Consider the following 16,568-nt stretch of genomic DNA (forward strand, 5'->3'; position numbering starts at 1 on the left):
CATAGTCATCTATTGGTGTTTCAGGAAGTATGCCATGAGAATTAAAGGTATTGATATGTGATATCTTTCATTACAATAGGCAGAAAAGATAGACAGCAGGCAGCACTGAGCAGGACTTGGCAACTGATCAAAGAGTATATCTGAGCTAGAATTTGAATCAGTAGACTCTGATCCTAGTCTCTGATTCATTAGATTTGACCCAATGGGGTCATTTATTTATCTGGATTTTAAATTTATAAGCTAAAGAATAGTAGGACTAATAGTTGTCCATCTTATATTTCAAAGGATTGCTATGATTCTCACTTTACCTTATTATTATTTTCCAAACTTTGAAGTATTTTTATATGCTCAGAATTCTAAAGCATTCCCAAATTGACATACAGTCTATATATTGCATTTTTCCACAGCATTGAATTTACTTTATGCAGACACATTGAGCCACTTAGATTGAAAATATTTGGAGTGATTAAAATGGTTTGAATTTGCTAGTGACCATGTTTCAACTTAGTTTCTTACCAGCTTTTAACCATGCAAACTGTGTGTCATTCATTCCAAAGTTCACTAGCCTAAAAGCCCATGAGCTGCGCTTCCGACATTTTTGACCTCATTTCCTATTCTCCTCTCTCACTCCACTGCAGCCCCTTGGCCTTCTTGTTATTCTGCAAACACACCAAGAAATATTCTTCTGTACACGCTGTCCTCTGCCTTCTGAATGCTGTTCCCCCAGATACCTTCACAGTATTCTCCATCACTTCCTCTAGGTCTTGGCTCAAATGTCTTTTTATCTAGGAAGCATTTTCTGACCATCTTCTATAAATAATATAAATAATAATGTTTCACTTCCTTGCCCCTTTTTTCCCCTAACTTTTACTATTTCTCCATAGCATTTATTCCCAATGAATGTTTATTAGTTTATAATATGATTTCCCGTTATAACGTAAGTTCAATAAGGCCAAGGACCATGTGACAATTTCAGTAGATGCAGAAGAGGCATTTCAGAAAAAAATGATTTGCACTTATAGTAAAGTTCTCAGCAAATAGACTAGAAAGGAGCATCCTCAATCTGATGAAGGGCACCTATAAAAAACCTACAGTTAACCTCATACTTCATTTTGAAATATGGAGTATTTCCCCCTAAAAACTAGGAACAATGCAAGAATGTCTGCTTTTATCACATCCATTCAATCTTGTACTAGAGGGCCTAGCCTTTCCAATAAGGCAAGGAAAAGAAAAGGCAAGATTGGAAAGAAAGAAGTAAATCTATATTTACTTATAAACAACATGATTATACAAATAGAAAGTTATAATGAATCCATAAATAAGCTACTGTGACAAGTGAACTTGGCAGAGTTATAGAATATAAGGTCAACATAAAAATCAATTGTATGTCTACATCCCAATCATGATCCCTTGGAAGTGAAATTAAATAAACAATTATATTCATAGCAGCACTGAAAACATGAAATACTAAGGAATAAATTTAACAAAATATGTATGATACCTGTACATTAAAAAATTCAAGATGCTAATGAGAGAAGTTTTAAGAGACTTAAATAAATGGAAAGATATACTGGATTCATAGATTGGTAAGCTCAATATTGTTAAGATGGAAATTCTCCTCAAATTAATTGAATGCAGTCTGAGTCAGTAGCTCAGTAGGCTCTCTGTAGAGATTGACAAGTCAATTTTTAAGTTTACATGAGGTTGTGAACAACATTTTTGTAAAAGAAACACAAGTTTGCAAGACTTCTGTTGACAATATAATCAACAGTAAATTTTTTAAAAAATTGGCCTAAACGTACGTTGTCAATTGATTTTCAACAAAGTTTATCTTTTAATCACACACTACTTGAAATGAACTTCAACACTTACCTTCCACCATAATGTAACTGGATATTGATCAGAGACTTAAATATAAGACCTAAAATCATAAAACTTCTAGAAGAAATGATAAATGTTCATTGCAGCCTTATGGTAGGCAATGCTTTCTTAGGGTATAAAGTATACAAATCATAAAAGACTGAAATTGATAAATTAGACTTTCCCCAAATTAATAACTTTTGATCTTTGAAAGACACCATTAGAAAAATGAAATGGCAAGCCAAAAGGTGGGAAAAAGTATTTGTAATACATATATCTAATGAAGGACTGGTATTCCAAATATACAAAGAACTTCTGCAACTCAGTAAGAAAATAACAATCCAAAACAATATTGGCAAAAGATCTGAAGAGACATTTTACAAAAGAAGCTATCCAAAGGGGCAATAAGCACATGAAAAATTGTTTGATGTCCTTGGTCTTCACAAAACTGCAAATTAAAATTACAGTGAGACAACTCTATAATCCCAATAGAATGGCTAAAATTTTAAAAAGCTGACAAAGCCAAGTGTTGAAGATGTGGAGCCACTTGAATTCTCATATATTACTTGTGAGAACTTAAAATGATGCAATCACTCTAGAAGACAGCTTGTAGTTCCTTAAAAGTGTACACAGGTACCAATAATGCAGCTCAGCCATCTGCTCTTAGATCTTTGCCCAGGAGAAAGGAATGCTACACAGAAACTTCTACACAAATATCCATAGTAGCTTTCCTCATAACAGTCCCCAAATGGAGACAATCCAAATGCCCATCAACAGGCAAATGGATAAACAAATGGTGGCATATCCATAAAATGAAATACTACTCAGAGGGGAAAAGAAAGAACAAGTTATGGATACATGCAACAACAGTGATATGTCTCAAAAAGTTTATGCCAAGTAAAAAAACCAGACCCAAAAGAACACATGCTGTTTGTAGGAAATTCTGGAAAAAGTAAAACTAATCTCTCGTGTTAGAAAGCAGATCAATTGCCTGAGACTGGGAGTGGAGGAAGGACTGACAGGAAAAAGGGCATTAGAAAGGCTTTGAGGGGGAGATGCTCTTTATCTTGTAGTGATGGTTTACTCAAGTATGTACATTTGTCAAGACTGTACGCTTAGAATGAGTGCATTTTATTCTTTGTAAATTATAACTCAATATAGGATCTTTTCAAAAAAGAAGTTTCATAAGAAAAAGAATGTAATTCATGGCTAAAAACAGTATTTTTAATTGTCCATCTCAAAAAGGGAGGATCTGTGGTACATCATTAAAAAAATTATATTGTTTTTTCAAATGTAATTCCACTGTGTGTTATAACTTAAGATGGCTGGTAAAAGCATCTTGGTTGACATGATAAGAAAGGTGAAGAAGTCACCATGAAATCAAAACTATGATTCCTGTTAAGCTTCTGAGTTAGTACAGAAGTTCTGGCCCTTGTGAACATAAAAAGTAGCGTCCTGGAGATGCAATGTCACAAAAAATAAAACCCAAAAGGCTAGGGAGGTGGTGAGAGGTGGATGGTGCTGATACCAACCTGACTCCTTTGCTGGGAACTCTTGTTAGCTTGTTCTGTATTTACCCAGTGCTGTATTTAGAAAAGATTAAATCAAAACTGTGAAATTAAAACATGATGACTGACAGCTGTGAGAGACAACAGCTGTGGTGTTAGATTTTCATCATGTCAGGCCTGAGACCTGTATTTCAGGTCACTTTTTTCCATTGGCACCAATCCCGAAGGACAAGAATTGTCTTTCTATTGGCTATTTTCTAACCCACCTGTTGCCTCCATGGGGTAAAAGATTAACAGGGTTTCAATGGGAAGTGAGCCATTTCAGAAATCTGCATTGAACAGGGTCTTTATAGAGCACTTATCCTCAGAAGTTTAAGTAAAACATTATCTAATGTTATCAGCAATAATAATCATATATGTTGTATTCCCATTCTAGGTGGAGAAAACTCTTAGAATCACAGCACACACTTCAAATGTACATCCATAGAGGTTGAACAAATACATATACTTTTTTCAGTTATACAAAAAATACATTTTTTGAAATAGCTATACCTAACATATAGTCAAATCTGAAGTAACCAGAGAATTCAAGGCATAAAGGAAACTTATTTTTCCCCTTCTTTATAAATACATAATTTCATAGTGATGAAACCATCCTCTTTTACAAAATAATTGATAAATGGTTAAATATCAATATTTGGATAAACTAACTATGGTACATCCATACAACGGAATATTATCAGCAATAAAAAGGAACAAACTAATGATACATTCAAGAAAATGAGTGACTCTGAAATGCATTATGCTAAATGCTAAATGCTAAAAGAAAGAAGCCAAATTCAAAAGGCTATGTACTGCCTGATGGTATTTATATGGCATTCTGGAAGAGGCAAAACTATATGTAGAGAAAGCAGATCAGTCATTGTCAGGGGCTGGAGGGGAGGATAGGATTTGACTTTAAATGAATTTGAGTGGACTTTGAGAAGTGATGAAATTGTTCTGTATTTTGATTGTGATGGTGCTTTTCTGTCTGCATGCATTTGTCAAATATCATAGAACTGTGCACTAAAAAGGCTAAAAATTACTGTGTGCAAATTATACCCTAATTTTTAACAAGAAGAAAACCACTATTTTCATAGAACTATCTCCAAAAAAAAAAAAAAAGTGAAGGAACTATTAATGGCCGTCACAGGTATTGCAGATCTAAAAATTCTCATTAGACTCAGTGTACAAAATGAGTCATCAAACTGTCCTATTAATAGAAATTGAACTGTGAACAGCAATATTTTAGTAAGTCTTATAAAGAGCTGTAGATACGATTGTGGGTTTTGTTTTGTTCTATTTGCTTCTGCATTTGTGTTCAGACGTAGTAACTATAAGAGGTATTGTATATTTGAGTTTTGCTCTTTTACATTTATGAAATTAAGACACTTGATTGAAAGGAGATCAGGAATTCCCACCAGATTACTCACATTTAGTTTTAGAATGCTATTTAAATGTTTTTTAATTGTCTTCATAAATTGTTTAAAGTGGATAGATTGTTTTGTTTGTGCATATAAATACTAGTTCCCCAGCCTTAAAATGTATTTCCACATCTACCTATTCATCATTCTATTGTAATCTAACATCATTCTTATTAGTAATCTCTCTACAAAAGGAGCACTTTAGTACTATTTCGTGAGGGTGACATTTAGTATAATATCTGGAAGTAAAAATCAGGAAGAAAGTAAAACCTACCCCTCCTGACCACTTTCCTTTTCATGCTAATGGCACCATCACTCTCGGAGTCAGCTCAGGCTTCAAACCTAGTAGATGGTTTTGAGTCCTTCTTCTTTGTTCTTCCCATACCTAGTCATTTGCCAACTTATAAATCTCCTACATCTTCTTTAGCTTATACATTTACCTCTTCCTCAAGTAACTAGTAACCTCTTGGTGGTACTCAAAACTGACTGTGTGCATGAGCCAGGGAAGGTATTTTAAAAAAATAAATAGGCCCACCCCGGAGGTACTGAATCAGGATCCCTAGGGAGAGCCCTGGAATGTGTACTTTTTGAGAGCTTCCTAGGAAAATGCAGAAGGCTGCCTATTTGTAGCACCCAGAGTCTCTCTTCTCAAATACTGAGAGATGCAAGAAAGGGTAAGTGAAAAGTGGGACAAAAACATCCAGAAGAATTGAAGGTTCTATGGAGAACAATGAACAACAGTGAACAGTATTCCCCATTTCCAGCCATCTAGGTCAAAACATGTAACAATTAAGCATTCGCCCCAATCCAGAAAAACAAAAAACATTTTAAAAAACTGAAGATTTTCATTTAGGGGCATTGAAAATGCAGTCTGGGAGAACTGTGGTTCTCTGGGAGAAGCAACCTGATTGTTGATGCCTGAGAATAAGGTCATGTTAGAATTTGAGGATCTAGGAGTTTATATACCCTAAATTGGTGCATTTCTGGTGTTTCTTTACAAATATAAAAACACAATCAAGAATTCCTAGACATTTAAAGAAAACTTGCAATGTGAAAGAAATTCATCAATAGAAAACCTAGCGTAAGGAAACACAAATAATTCAGGGAACAAAGAACTCTTAAACTTAGTAGAGCTTTTTTTTTTTTTTTTTTTTGTCTCAGAAATTCAAGCAGGTAAGATGCTATAATAAAAGAATAATCAGACACTAAGTAAAAATCCTGGGAAATCAAAAATGTATTTGCCAAAATGAAAATACAATTGGAAGAATTTGAAGATAAAATTAAGGAAATTCTTCAAAATATAAAGAATCAAGAAAATATAAAATAGAAGAAAAATAGTTGACCCAGAGATTCTAAGACCTAATTGACAACACTTCCATAAAGAAACGTCAGAGAAAATGGAGGAAGAAAATATTTAAAGAACTGAAGGGAGCCATGAATCTTCAAATGGAAAGTTCGTACTAAGTAGTAAGTAGAACAAATGAGAAAACACCTACAAACACCATGAAATTACAGAAAGCTGAAAATAAAGAGAAAAGACTCAAAGGTTGGAGAAGAGAAAATAAAGGACTGAGATTCAGGTTTTCATATGATTTCTCACCTACAGTATTGTTAAAAAGAAAATAATGCTCTCAAGCTTTTTCAAGAAAAATTATTTTCAGCCAAGAATTTTATACCCAGCTTAAAGGCAAAATAGAAACATTTTCAGGTATTCAAAAATTAGTACATTTATTTCCTAAGCACTCTCCCTTTAAAAGATATCGGAGTGTGAAGGGAGTAAGTTAAGACTTAAGAGGCCTGGAAGCAGTGGCTTTAACCTAGTATTGCAGTGCCTGGGAGTCTCAGAGGGATCACTGTGCAACACGCCCAGAGGGCAATCAGTTCAGAGGCTGAAGGGGTACCAGAGGCTCGAGGTGTCCTAGAAAAAGAGGTTTTCATAGACCAGGTAGTATGTTTGACAATTTTGGAAAAAATTATGGGTGATAATGGGGGCAGGGGGAGGGGGAAAGCAGAGGGAAAGACAATTAGAAACTTTAGGGGAAGCAACAGATTATAGAAAAGGACATGTTATCATACTATAGTATTTTCTCTTCTGTGAAGAATATTCCTAGAGTCTTAATATAATGCAAATGTTGTTTAAGAAAGTTTTTTAGTTCAGGGTCAAACCTATAGACAAACCTCAGAATAGTTAGATATCTAAATGTTCTCAATCCCAATAAAGTAAAAGGAAATATACAGGTAGATGACAGAATTTAACAGGTACAAAGAGAAAAGAAAGGTGAAGGGAAAGATGGGGAGCATATACCCTCTTCTAACAAAGTAAATATTCATATTGTCTGTCATAGATTTTTTTTTTTTAATTTGAAGGTGAAGTATTTTACTTAAAGTAATAGCTGGTATGACAGTTTAATGTACCTATCGTAAGGAGGGAATCAATGGATAATGTAATTCTAGGCATATAATATGCACTCAATAAATATCACTCCTTTTTCTTGATCAAAAGCCATTAAAGACTTATGTTTAAGTACAAAGTCCTCACCATGATATTCATGGTTCACTATAATTTCAAAATAGCTACTTTTGTGGCTTATTCTCCCCATATACTTCCTATTTCAGCCAAATCAAACCATACCACCATGCAACCATTGACACAATGGGAAAATTGGTGAGAGTCAAGAGTAAGGACTCTGAGAAGCAGATATACCTTGATCAAAGTAAATTTCATCAGTAGAACTCAGAAGACACACATTCACTGCTGGCCAATATGAAGGCTTTAGGCTAATCTTTGCTTGCAAAGAAAAGATTAGATTTAGCTTGGCATAACAAAGTCTCCATTTCAATTTTGAAAAGCTCCCTGCTAAAGTAGTTCTAATTAGAAACTTCGGAGTATTTTTCTTAAATCTTGTTAATATTGTGAATACTATGAAAACCACAATGAGGAATTGGAGGCAACATAAAGAAGATTATTGGTGTCTACAGGTAGCATAACAAGAGTGATTCTTCTGCACCCCTGGGCAATTTGGACAGTTTGGAAGGGAAGAATGACTTAGCTTGAAATACAGGGCAGTAATGACAGCTGGAAAAAAATCAATTGAAATAAACTGAAAATAACTTTGTTGCATTTCAAGACACATTTTTTTTATCATGAATGCAGACTACTATTTCAGGTTATCTGAGTAGGGTGGCTGTAGGCAATATGTGTTCTCCCCATCAGTATATTCATAGTAGTTATGTTCCTTTGGTTGTAAGCAATAGAAACCAACTAGGGCTAACTTTTGGTCCCATAAAAAAGAATTTAAAAGAATAAGTTAAAAAATATTGGAGAGGATAGTGAGAGCTTTCTCAAAAAGAAAGAGAGAAAATGAATGCTGTGCAAACCAAATCAGGTGCCCACTACAAACTGTCAAGAGCTTTTAAAAAGACATTACTCTCTTGGAGCTGCCTCTCTGGTCCTATTCTTTCTTATCCTTTCCTGTGGTTAAAAGGGTTCCCTTCACTTTCTTGCCCTGGTCCTAAGATATTTTCAGTTTGCCCGTCAGTATGGTTATAATTTTAGCTGTAATTATTTTTTCCTTTATTTTAGGGCTTAATTTTTATGGTCAAACTAATCTTTGTGGCAGAATTTCCTCTTACCCTGTACCATCGATAGATTAATACATGTGAGATTTTGTATATTTGTCTAATGGTATTTCACAGCTTGATTGTCATAATTAGTAACTACTAGGTTCTTACTAGGAACTCAGCATCATGTTGTAAGGGATGCAAAGAAAGTTGCCCTTGGAAAGAGTTCATTATCTAGCTGCAAGGATACAGGATAAAAATTGTGAACTAACGGCTAATGGGAGAGAATAGTACATAATTATTTTATAAAATTAATCAGGTCTTTGAAAAACAGAATGCTTATTTTTAATGTTATTTTTTTACATAATGCGTTTCTACTTACTGAAAATAGAATTTCCAATCTCCCTATTATGGGTTGAATTGGCAAAGAGATGTGTTGAAGCCCTAACCCCTAGTGCCTGTGAGTGTGACCTTATTTGGAAACAGTCTTTGTAGATGTAATCAATGTAACATGAGTTTATTAGGGTGGGCTGTAATCTTGTAAGGACTGGGGTCCTTATAAGAAGAAATGTAAAGACAGAGACACACAGGAAGAATGCCACGTAATAGCAGAGGCAAAGATGGGAGTAATGCATCTGTAAGTTTGTAAGTGAACACCAAGGATCCATGACTATCACTAGAAGCTAAGAAGGGTTCCATTCAGTCTCAGGGAGAGCACAGCCCTGCTGATGCCTTGATTTTGACTTCTAGCCTCCAGAACTGTGGAAGAATACACTTCTGTTGTTTTAAACCGAGTTTGTGGTACTTTGTTACAGCAGCCCTAGGAAACACACCCCACTTCCTGTTTCTTCTCTTTTCCTCCACCAGCCCCAGATTACAACTCTTACCATTACTATAAGGCAGCACTTCCCAAATTTTAATATATATACAAATCACTTGGGGAATCTTCCTGAAGTATTTGTCCTGATTCACTAGTTCTGGTTGGGGCCGGAGAGTCTGCATTTCTTACAAGTTCCCAGGTGATGTCCAAAGACCACACTTGGAGAAGCAAGGCTATATCAGAGAGTCAGCAAGGACACGTCCCTGTCAGGTGTGTGTCACATCTAGGCTTTTTGCCACAGTGCTAACAATGACAACGTGAAAAAACTTACCCAGCGAGATGAAAAGAAAAGCAGAAAACAAATCATCCAAAGAGAAAGAATAAGGAAAATTTCAAAATAAACTCCCAGATTACTGTCCGAACACCCACCATCCTCCCCACCCTTCCCCTAAAAAGATTTAGAATACAAAGCTTTCAAACTTGCTTTCTGAAGAAGTGAATTTATCAGTCTAACAATTGATATTTTATGTGATCCTTTTTAACTTTATTTTTTAAACAGTGGTATTAAAAGCAAACAGTGCAGGCTAAGAGATGAGTGAGTACCTTAATAGAACAACACAGGCCAACTACTGTGCAGTTAATGTTTCTATTGTTCTTGGGAATAGCGGCCTTTTGCAAAGGTACAGAGACTAACTTTCAGAGCTTTTCAAACTGCCTGTTCTTGGACTTCACCTTCAGAGAGAGTGTTTCTTTAGGCCTAGGGTCTGGCCTAGGAATTAGAGTATTAGAAGATTCTGTGCATAATTCCAAGGCAAAGTCAGATTTGGGAAATACTGGTCTGAAATAAGAAAATTGATTCAATAGGTACTTCATTTTATTCTATATCTGAATTCCTAATTAGCAAGGAAAAAATCTGTCATTAATATACAGTTAAAGCAAACACAATATCATATGTAAAATCATTTTATTCTATACCTGAATTTCTAATTAAAAAGAAAAAATCTGTCATTAATATACAGTTAAAGCAAACACAATATTATATGTAGAACCAATTTTAGAAATATGGTTGCCTGGCATGAGAACTTCAGTATCAGTTTTAGAACTAAGTGTTCTGGACTTGAAGGATTTCTCATACTTTTCGCAAAAATAATGTCTCACACCCTTATCCTCTGGCTAGTAGTTTGCAAACCGAAGTGTACACAGGAATCCCTGATGGGCGCTTCGTAAGATTGATTTCCAGGCCCCAGACCAGGACATTCTAAGTCTGCAGTTTGGAGTGCGGTGGAAGAACCTGATTTTTTTTTTGCCAAATATCGCGGGCACTCCCTACACAGGTGGTCCCTCGGCTACAGCTGGAGCGGTACTGCCTTACTATTGCTGTCTGCGTTGAACTCTGGAGAGGAAGAAAGGAGCATGACCGCTCAGGATATTTGGGTATTAACAATCTAAGTCCATCCCAGGAGCTTTCAGAGGGTAAGTGACAGACTGAAATTGAGCGTGGCATCTAATCAGCAATCGCGATGGCAGATAAGGACGTCTTTAAGAAGTGTTCCCTGGTTTTTACAGTAAGTCACTCAAGGACAGCTTGATTTGCGTCACCACAATTGTGGGTTTGTGCCAAGGCTAGTTATCAAACACACTGAAAAGATAACCTCCCAAAATGTGGGACAAAGTAAGATGCGAGCTTGGTACGACCGACAGAAGCAAACTCTGAGTGGAGGTCATGTCAAAGTCACTGTGAAAGCACGACGTGAGGGATTTATTTCAACAAGCCTTTGAAGGACTTTGATTAGTGAACTCTTTAGCTCTTAAAGTCAAAGAACACTAGCCCAGTTAATTCCCTCCTTGATCGGGATTCAAAAGCTGTAAAATCTGTCCTGCTCGGTTTAAAGCGACGAGACTGGTCGGGCGTGCAGGAAAGGGACCCGGGAGCGCGAGCGCTGACCGGGAAATCCAGTGGCAGCGGCTGCGGTGAGTCAGCGCTGAGTCACGCCGGGCGCTACGTGCCGGCCAAGGCGCCCCGGCCCCACGGGCAGCCGCTCGGTCAGCCGAGCGCCTCCGGGCTTCCTGGAAGACCCTCCCCGCGCCGGGAGGGCGCGTCAGTCCCCGGGCCCCCGCGGTCGCATACTCGCCTGCACGCACGGCCTCCTCGCCCCAGTCTGGTGACATCCAGTAGCCAGGATTCAGCGCCGAGGGAAAGTCACATGTGACAGCTGGTTACGGAGCTCTGGCGGATGCTTCAATCCCATGTGTTTCCTCAAGACCGAGATTCCTGTTGCTCTGGCTTTTTTCGTGTTTGTTAGGTTTTTTTCATTTCATTTTTATTTTTTAAATAAAAAAAAAAAACTTTTCCAGGCAGGGGACTAACACGCTGATTTTTTTTTTATAGTTTCCAGGATTTTAAATGGAGCACAGGAAGAATGGATGAATAAAACGTGTTGAAAATTATGCGTCAGATCGTCACACTGCTTTGGGGGTCTAAGATGATTATAATGTGACTACAGTTATAGCGTTGAATGCTGGGTAACTGGAGAAAAAGACGAACTCTCTTCTGATTTGCTTTTTGTTAGTTAAAAATATTTTTTTTTTTTTGCTGGTTTGTCCAATCACCTTTCTAATAACTAAATTATTTTGGAGATGAAAGATATTTGATAGTAATTTGATGTGAGATTACCAAAGAACAAGGAGCCATGTCCTTGTGTGTCCTTTTAACTAATATCCCACTGTCTTAGGTACAAATGATACTTTGTTGGTCTTACAAAATATTGTGGCAATGATTGCATCTGTGCTGAAAGTTGACAGCAGGTATTATGTCATTAAGTGCAGCTAGTCAGTGAGATGGTCCTGGTGCATGTCGGGTAATTATTATTTAGGGGTAGTTTGAGGCGGAGTTTCAAGACAGTCAGATTGGGTCTAGAAGTTGTTGTGGCCAGCTGTTGTCAGTTGTTCTGCTTCTTCCGGAAAATTATATCCCTCCTTATCCCTGTGTGCGTGTGAGATGATACAAAACATTCGAGTGTTCTTGGATTTTGACAGCTTTTCTTACAAGGGAGGGGACTGAAGTAATTAGAGGTTGAACTGACTCACCAAGATTACAGAGAAGCATGACTATGCAGTTTTTTAAAAGCAAGGGAAAGCCACCAAACTGGGAAAAAAAAAAAAAAAATCAGGAAACATGAAAATGGGAGAGATGGTGAGAGCCCAGAAAAGCAAAATGAGTACTATGGACCAGAAATGGAATTTAATATACTTGAACTGTTCATAACCAGAGATATACTTATGTGCTGTGCTTTTTCAAAAACATATTTAATTATTCTTATGTAAAATATCTAAAATTTTAATCAAGTATATACAGATCTTCCTTGACTTACAATGGAGTTATGTCCCAGATAAACCCAGTGTAAGTTGAAAATATTAAGTCAAAAGTGCATTTAATACACCCAACCTACCAAACATCATAGCTTAGCCCGGCCTACCTTAAACGTGCTTAGAACACTTACATGAGCCTACAGTTGGGCAAAATCATGTAACACAAAGCCTATTTTATAAAAAAGTGCTGAATATCTCATGTAATTTATCGACTGCTTTACTGAAGGTGAAGAACAGAATGGTTGTGTGGGTACAGGATGGTTGTAGTGTATTGGTCGTTCAGTCTCGTGATCGTACTGCTGACTGGGAACTGTGGCTTGCTCCCTTTGCCCAGCAGCGCAAGAGAGTACGTACCTCATAGCTCAAATGCTCAGGAAAAGATCAACATTTAAAAATTCAAAGTACAGTTTCTATTGAATGTGTATCACTTTCTCACCATTTTAAAGTCAAAAAATCGTAAGTTGAACCATCATAGGTAAGGGACCGTCTATACATTGTTTGATGTTTAAAAAACTGCTTGGTTCTGATTCTTTAGTATTATATTATCCATACTGAGACTACTTTGGCCATTTATGGAGTCATACCAACTGCAGTGTGAAGCCCAAGTTCACTTTATAGCAGTGTGAACTTGGGCTATTTACTTAGCTTCACTAAACTTCAGTTTCCTCCTCTGTGAAAGGAAGATGGAAATCACTATTTCGTGAGCTTCTTAGGCAGGATTAGAAGAGATGATGCTTATAAAAGGTTTAGCACAACGCCAGGCACATTAAAAAACAACCAAACAGTACCTTATTAAATGAATGCTTATATCCTGTTATTGAATTTGATTAAACTATGGATTAAGTCACAAAGAGGTAGTGTTTTATCCAGATCATAGAACTAATAAAGGCTTTGGAAATATACATTACCAACATGCTGGTTCAGTGACCTTAGTCAAGACCTTTGGGTAAGGTTGTAAAACAGCTGGGTGTTTAATGTTCTTTGATTATGAGGAGAGAGCTGGAAGAGAAATAAGGAAAACCTAAATCAAGAGAATGCCTACAATTATCGGTTGGTCAGAAAGGTGGTAAATGATGTAAAATAGCCAAGCAAGAGCCCTTTTCTTCTGTTTTCAGAGAGGACAACTTGACAAAGTAATATGGTAGTCAGTAGGCAAAGAGACCTTAACATTTACCCTTTAAATTATATATCATCTCTCTTGACATTTGTTATTTTGTGGAGACAGAAATTTCATTCTTGTCAGGTGTAAAGTAATGAGCTTAGCTATAAATGGAGGTTAGTGACCAATCTCCCATCAACTGCTAAAATCAGCTCTGAACCCCCTACTCACAAGAGGTAACAGTCATTCTCCTGAAATAATAAAGTAAATATTTATTTTAGAATTAACCGCAAAATAAAGCAACTGCTTTGTAAGTGATTGTAGTGTCATATTCACAGAATCAAGAGGTGAACATGGTCACAATTGCATTTTATGACAAATACTTGCTATACTGATTTTCCATTTATTTCCTTTCCATTTATTTCCTTTTATTTCGTATTCAGTGTTCTCTGCGATCTTCAGTACTAGATTCTTGAGACTGCAAAATGAATAAGACAGACAAGGCCTAATAGCAGAGGTTATGTTTTTGGTAGGGTAAACAAATATTTAAAAATGTTTACAATCTAACAAATGCAGTAAGTAACAAAAATTCTCAAAAACTTGATAAGTGTGAGAGAGGAAAATTCATAGGCTGCCATCTAGAATCCCAGAGGAAAGTTATTTAGAGCGTGAGATCAAAGAAGACCTCTCAGACAAGGTGACATGAAAACTGAAGCTTGAAGGGTAAGAAGGCTGTACAAAGCAGGGGGAATAACAGCTCAGGCAGAGGGCACAGACCTTGCGTCTGGAGTCACCTTGTCTAGTTCAGAGAAGAACAAGTGAGGGGACTGGCAATGTGACATGAGGTCTGAGAGGCCAGATGCTTCAGAGCCTTGGAGGCCAAAGCAAACAGATTGGACTATATGCTTAGTAAAGTAGGTATGCCTTCAAAGGTTTCCAGCAGGGGGGTCCACGATGTGATTTACATTGTGAAAAGACTGCCCTGTGGAAAACTGCAGGGATCAGGAATGGAATGGGGGTACCTTTAGCATCAGGACAACCATAGATAATGAAAACTGTTATTGGGGCAGTGGAAATAAAGAGAAGTGGAGGAATTTAAGTTATATGCTAGAGGGAGGAGAGCTAGGATGACCTGATAGATTAGAGAGAGAGTCAAGAGCAAGAGGAATTTTGATAACTCTACTTTTCTGGGTGCTGAGCATTTGGGGAGTCACAAGGGTCTTGGTGTTGTTTCCCTGCCGATATTGAAAGTTGAGAGTTCTGAAACATGTGTGCTCATATGTATACACCCCCCCCCCCCACGAAAACCCCCATTGCCACTTATAAAAATAGAAGTTCATGCTGAGAGGACTGAGTTGGACATAGGAATGGTGGAGCGAGTGCTTAAGTGAATGCGCCACACAAATGGCATTTGTCTCGACCTCCGTACTTGCCCAGGCACATAACATTGCAGGGCACAGAATGCTCTCCCCTCTTCACTCTGGGTATTCAAATCCAGCTCAGTATGCATGCCCAGGTAAAGTCCTGTGTTCTCTATGAAGTCATCACTAACACCCAAGATCTAACTGTCCATGTCCAGTCCACTAGGCACTTGAACTTTGGCCTTGTCAAGTGGCTATCCCAATGGTTTTCATGTCTCATAAATGTTTATATAAATGTCTCTCCAACTAAACTTTAAACCCTTTTGAGACCAGAGACAGATACTCATATGCCCATTATAGCCCCCACAATATCCAGAAGCAGGTTCTGAACACAGGAGGGGCTCAGGAACAATGCTGTCACTGGCATTTTTACATGGATGGAAGCTTGGTGATCACCTAGTTTAATAGTCCACATATTTGGTAACTAGATGAGGTCACAAAGAGAGTACTCTGTCCAGATCATAGAATTCATAAAATCGTTGAGAATATACATCACAAACACGTGGGCTCAGTGACCTTAAGTAAGATCCTTTACTTCTGGGCCTCCATTTCTTATTTTAAAAAATTAAGGAGTTTATACTTTGTGATCCCAAAAGTTCTTTCAGGATTTCTTTTTTTTTTTTAACCCATAGTTTACAGCCTTTTTTTTTTTTTTTTTTTTTTTTTTTACTGCCTAGTGTTAATGAGCCAGGTACTGAATTACGCACTATAGACATTCTTTTATTTAATTCTTGTAAAAGCAACTTTGTTGTTAGGTGAGTTGGTATTAGTCCCATTTTCACAGATAAAGAAATTAAGAAATAGAAAGTTTAAGTAACTTGCCAAAGGTACTCAGCTAGTAAGCAGCAGAATAGAAGTGTATTGGAATCTAGGCCTGGCCAACTGCAAAGACTGAGCTCTTCATCATAATGCTGTCCCGATTCATTTCTAAACTCTACATGTTTCCAGAGACTGAGAAAAGTTAGGTATTTTACCCAGAACTTTATATCTAGGAATTGGTAGAGATAGGCCTGGATTCCAACACCAGCTCTCTTTCCCTTCTGCTTCAAGGTGTCTGTTTTATCAAAGACTATTCAGAGTGGGGTTGTTTTAGCCTATTTCAATGAGTATCTATAATATAATTCAACAATGAACACAGTCGATTGTGTGTGTTGAATAAATAAATGAGTTTATCTTTAGTTCAGAAAAGTTTTCCAAAATACCTCTATGATTCACCAGTTCTAAGTAAAAGTCACTGAAAAAGCAAGTGCCAGGTGGATTCCAGTAACGTAACTGTGGGAACACCCTGGGATGTGAGGGGTGGTGATCATAACTATAGTATAGGAACCAGTCTCTGTAGGCAGTTTTTTGAGAAAAGTTGGAGAATAAAAAGTATATTTCCTCTTAATCACATCAACAAATGGCGCAGTTCGTGTCATCTCTATCTCCAAGGAAGAATACACATGGCTCCCTGGCCTGAGTTCAAAT

This window comes from Camelus ferus, chromosome 3 (assembly GCF_009834535.1).
Source record: "Camelus ferus isolate YT-003-E chromosome 3, BCGSAC_Cfer_1.0, whole genome shotgun sequence".
In the NCBI taxonomy this organism is placed as follows: Eukaryota; Metazoa; Chordata; class Mammalia; order Artiodactyla; family Camelidae; genus Camelus; species Camelus ferus.